This window comes from Talpa occidentalis, unplaced genomic scaffold (genome assembly GCF_014898055.3).
Source record: "Talpa occidentalis isolate TD23 unplaced genomic scaffold, MPIMG_talOcc4v2.1 talOcc4.5, whole genome shotgun sequence".
NCBI lineage: Eukaryota > Metazoa > Chordata > Mammalia > Eulipotyphla > Talpidae > Talpa > Talpa occidentalis.
This window is the reverse complement of record NW_023604861.1, coordinates 53,904,430-53,910,429: the sequence shown is the minus strand read 5'-3', so window position 1 is coordinate 53,910,429 and position 6,000 is coordinate 53,904,430.

Here is a 6,000-nt window from a genome sequence, read left to right as displayed (position 1 = left end):
GCTTTTCCCATTTGTATTTGGTACCCGGGCCATAAATAGATCAATCAGGTATGAGCTCAATAGACCAATCAGGTTCAAGCTCAAGCTCATTTTCATTCATGTGATGATTTAATTATTTGGATTGAAAAATGGAAGCAAACTGATTGGTGCTAGCTAGCACCAATGTTTAGGATGCTTAGGATTAAAAATGATCCAATTAGGTTTGTAAGGTGGGGGACCCTAAAAGAAGATACATAAGACAGAGTAAGAGCCAGCCTGGACTCATTCTGCTCCTATCCTCCAAAGAGAGGACTCAGCAAATTACCTCTGAAGAGAGAAGGAATTGGCAAATGGTCTCTGAAGAAGACTCAAGTAGATGACCTCTGTGGGATTCAGCAGAATTGCAGACCTCCATAGACCTTCAAAACTTCACAGACTTTTGCAGAGACTGGCCACTGCACCTGCCTTTGCCCTACTGTGACACTGCCTGCAAAGAACACCACTGGCCTGTTGTGGTGTCTCAAAGAGCTGGTTGCTATGGGCATTAACAAAGAGCTAATCACAAAGAGCTGTTTATTGTTCGTGTAGGCCAATAACTCACAGAGAACTGTAACACTGGTGTCTCCTGGGGACCAATGACAAGTACTAACCAGCAGCATTGACAGGTGACCAGCACTTGGTGTCTGGCCACCTTTGAAATCTGTCCACTGCTGCTTATGTGTCGATTCAGCATGACTTCCCAGTGCTGTTTCCTCTCTTGCTGTCCAACCAGCCTTCAGGGGGCTGCTGCGGTGTCACCACAGCCACCCCACCTGTGAGCACCTCCAGCTGGCACCATGAGTTGGACCTTGGTACACTGCTGACCAAGATGCCAGCAGCTCCACGCCCTCATTGATGGGACAGTGCCATCTTCCATGAGCGGCCTTTAGTTGGGACTACAGGAAACTGCGGACATAATCTGCAGTGAGACAGTTGACCACTTGTGGCATTACAAACTCTTTGTTTCCCAAATATTTTGTTTGTTAAATAAACACCTCTGTTGTTCCCTGAACCCTAAGTGGTCTTCCAGTTAGCAACAGGTGAGAACCCACAGTGACCTGACCCCTTTGGCACTGTTAAAAGCTCTGTTTTAAGTACTGCCTTTACCACTGTTATAGTTAACTCTTCTAGAACCCTCCCACACCTTGCTGACTCAGCTACTATGAAAATAATGTCACTATGAAAGACAGCAAAGATCAAAAAATCAAATCAAATAAAACCATAGCACTACCTGTAGGAAAAGTGAAAGTTCAAATCTCTGAAGTCACTACTCGAGTTTTTTTTTTCAAAGATTTATTTATTTATGCATACAAGAACTGGGGTGTAGGCCAGAGGTGCGGGGAGTGAGAGGATTCACCAGAGACAGAGTGGGGAACAGAACAGGCAGATCTACTGAAATACAGTCCTGAGGGGAGCAGCAGAGGTATGCTGTGCCATGCGGGTCACCTCCTTGGCCGGGGATGGAACGCATGTCGCAATGGCTGGCAATAGCTTGATAGCGCTGTACCTTTAACCCCTGCACCAGCAGGGAGGCCCCTGGAGGTATTTTTTAATAGGGAAATTTAGGTCCAAAAGATGGTGGCAGAGCAAAGAGGCAAGAATTCCATCCTCCCCGTACAACTAGATTGCAACAGAGCAAAGCCAAAAACCCCTGAAGGAATAACAGAGTACTACAGCACACACTAGAAGCAATGATCCAGTGAAAAGGGGGAGGAAAACTTCAGGTAAACTGTATTAATGGTGATAATAAGGCAATAAAAACCACAAGAGGGGCACTCAATTGCTGGCTCAGGGTCACACACCAGCATCCAGGACTCCGGAGACCTACACTGCACTGGATAATTGGTGCTCAGCTCGGTGCCCAGGACAAAGGGTGCTCTGTTGGAGGACTACAGGAGTCCGAGTGCAGTAGGAAGGTTACTAGTTTGAGCTTGAAGTTCTCAATATAGAATCGCTGGAGCCTGACATGATGGTGTTAAACAGGCTGGGTCACCTGTGTCTCCTTATGGAAGCAGCTACTACTTGGAGCTGAAGCTCCAAGTATATTAAAAACACATGCTAGGCCTCCCTGGTGGTGGAGGGGGTTGAGTGCAGCCCTGTGAAGCTGTCCACGGCCTTTGCGGTGGAGTTCGATCCCGGCCAACCGGGAACAACCCACAGGACGCAGCAGACCTCTCCTGCCTCGCCCACTGCTCCCCTCAACAGTGATTTCAGTCAGTCTGCCTGTTCTGTTCCCCACTCTGGTGAATCTCCTCACCCCCTCCCACCTCTGGCCTGTACCCCACTTCTAAAAATTTTTTTTCAAAAAAAAAAATTTAAAAACAAAAGACACATGCTGCCATCTACCCCAGGGCTAAAAACGAAAGAACTGAATACTTGCATAAACTAGAGTTCAAACCCCTATCAGAGCAGGAGCAAATACCCCCATGAACCTTTCCATGTTGGAAAAGAGAAGAAAGGAACACCTGGCCCGTGACCCCATTTCAACTACAAGCCATACCCAGCGGCAGCCTGTGGTGCTCAAACAGCCTAGAGGGAAATACTGAGATGAGATCATACAAGACTTGTAGACGGAGGAGCTGGCCTAGAGGAGGGATCGCCGTGGACCCCAACCCACAACGCTCATCCCCACAGCACAGTAGGAAGCGTGGATCCCCAACACTCACCGGAGGGGGTCCTTTGATCCTCTGTTGCCCCAGTCTTCTCTTTACCTATTACCCCTTGCTGGTACCCATTCTCCAATGATATCAATAGATGCAACAGCAACATTGGAGAAGTCTCTCTACTGCAATCCATAAGAACAAACAAAATGAAGAGAAAGAAAAACATACCATAAATGCTAGAGAATAAAACCCTGAGAGGTGTCCCAGCTCAGTGAGCTGCAGAACGTGGCTGAAGAGGAGTTCAAGGTGACAGTTACAGCAACACTGTGGACTGAAAAAACAATGGAGGACACAAAACAGGAGCAGAATAAAGCCCAAGAACACGTGAGGCAGTTACAATTAGAAGTAATGGGGCTAAGACAGACATTCTATTGGGTTGTTGGAAAAGTCACAACATACTTTTTCTATATTCTTCAAGCAAAAATGTGTCATGACTTTTCCAACAACCCAATATAACCAAATTAAACGATACAGGAGAATTGGTGGTCTAATGGCATTAGTCTATCCTCTAAAGGAAGGGGAGAAATTCTAATAAATTTGAATGAAGGGTAAAAACTTAACTTTAAACTAAGGGTTTTGATTTCCCCACTGTTGTGGACTGAATATCATTATTTTTTCAATTGACTTACAACACTATATGATTCAGGTTCATACCTCCCCAGATGTACATCACCACACCACACCTACCACCAGAGCACCCATATCTCTTGTCATATACCACTGCCCCCCTCCTTTATTTCCACCGCCACTCTCCCCTCTATTTGCCTCAGTTCTGCAGTCATAATTCTAGGCTTTGATATAGATTTGTCAGTTCCTTTTATTTTGTTCCCCTGTGTTCCACATATAAGTGAAATAACCTGGCATTTGTCTTTCTCCTTGTTTATTTCACTTAGCATAATCACTTCCAGTCCATCCATGTTGTCACAAATGTCACAAAAGGCAAACGTTCATCTTATTCCATGATGTATGTGTGCCACATGTACTTAATCCACTCATCTGTCATTAAACATTTAGGTTGTTTCCACAATTTGGCTATTGTAAATAGTGATGCAATGAACATAGGAGTGTATATATCCTTTTGAATTAGTAGTTCTGCAATCTTTGGATAAACCCCAAGGATAGAATTGCTGGTCCATTTGGTATATGTATTTTTGATATTCGAGAAATCTCTATGCTGTTTTCCATAGCGGCTACACCTGTCTCCACTCGCGCCAACAATGTATGAGGGTTCTTCTCCACATCCTTGCAAACATTTATTTTTGATATTTTGTGAAATCTCTATTCTGTTTTCCATAGGGGCTAGACCTGTCTCCACTCGCACCAACAATGTATGAGGGTTCTTCTCCACATCCTTGCAAACATTTATTTTTTATATTTTGAGAAATCTCTAGGCTGTTTTCCATAGGGGTTAGACCTGTCTCCACTCGCACCAACAATGTATGAGGGTTCTTCTCCACATCCTCGCAAACATTTATTTTTTATATTTTGAGAAATCTCTAGGCTGTTTTCCATAGGGGTTAGACCTGTCTCCACTCGCACCAACAATGTATGAGGGTTCTTCTCCACATCCTTGCAAACATTTATTTTTTATATTTTGAGAAATCTCTAGGCTGTTTTCCACAGGGGCTAGACCTGTCTCCACTCGTACCAGCAATGTATGAGGGTTCTTCTCCATATCCTTGCAAACATTTTTTTTCATATTTTGAGAAATCTCTATGCTGTTTTCCATAGGGGCTAGAACTGTCCCCACTCGCACCAACAATGTATAAGGGTTCTTTCCACATCCTTGCAAACATTTGTTGAATTTATGGGCCACATTCAAAGGGAGGAGGCAATATCTCATTGAGATTTTTGTTTGCATTTCTCTAATAATAAATGATGTTAAATATGTATTTATGGGCCTGTAGCCTATTTGTATATTTCTTGAGATGTGTCTATTTAGCTCTTCTGCCTATTTTTTAATTGGGTTCTTTGTTTTCTTTTTATTGGGTTGTGTGAGTTCTTTTAGACTTTGCATATTAGCACCATGTCAGACATATGATGTGCAAATATTTTCTCCCATTCAGTGGGATGTTTTTCATTTTAATAATAATTTATTTCACTGTGCAGAAGCTTCTTAATTTTATGTCATTCCACTTATTTTTTCTTTTAATTTCCCTGTCATTGGCATTGAGTCCCCCAAATCGTCACTGAAGCCTATTTTTTAAAGTATTTTTTGTTTGTTTTTCAAAATCTATTTCCTCCTGGAGTTTGTTTGTTTTGTTTTTTGTTTTTTAAAATCTTTAATGCATTTTATGGTTTCTGGTCTTACATCTATTTCAATCTACTTTGCTTTAATTTGGAGTTAACAAAAAGCTCATCAAAAAGTCAGTAAGAAACTTGAATAAACAATTCTCCACAGAATATATACAAATGACCAACAAGCATATGAAAAGATGTTCACCATCATTAATAGTAAGAACAATGCAAATCAAAACCAGAGCAAGATATCATCTCACATCCATTCAAATGGTCACTATCAAAAAACTAATAAGTGTTGGGGAGGATGCAGAGAAACTGGAATCTTTGGGTGCATTGATGGCAAAAATGTATAATGGTGCAGACATATGGAAAACAGTATAAGGTTCCTCTAAAAATTAAAAGTAGAATTATGTTATGTTCCAGCAACTCCTCTTCTCCTCCTCTTCAAAGCAGAATCTCAAAGAAACATTTGCATACCCAGGCTCATCACAGCATTATTTACAATAGCTAATAGGTAGAAGCAACTCAAATATCCATTAACAGAGGAATGAATACGATGTGGTCTATCCATACAATGGAATATTATGAATCCTTTAAGCAGAAGGAAATTTTGCCACAAACTACACCACGGATAAGCCTCCAGGACATTATGCTAAGTGAAATAAGCCAGTCACAGAAAGACAAATACAGTATGAGACTGCCCATATGAAATATCTAAATTAATGAAAATCATAGAAATGGGAAAGTGGAAAAGTGGTTGCTACAGGTGGGGGGTGGTGGTGGAGAAGAATAAAGAGGAATTAGTGTTTAATGGATATGTAGTTTCAATTTTGTAAAATGAAAAATTTCTAGAAATCTGTTGTCCATCCATATGAATATACTTAGTATTATTGAACACTTACAAATGGTAAAGATGATTTTTAAAGTCGGTCTCATCTACTCCCTAAAATGGTTCTCAAATAGTGTTACCAAGCAACAATTTGAATGAATGAATGAATGAATTTGATTAATTCAAACATTAATCTGAATTTCACTGAAATAATAAAGTTGTACTTCAAATTATTTTTTAAATGAGGAT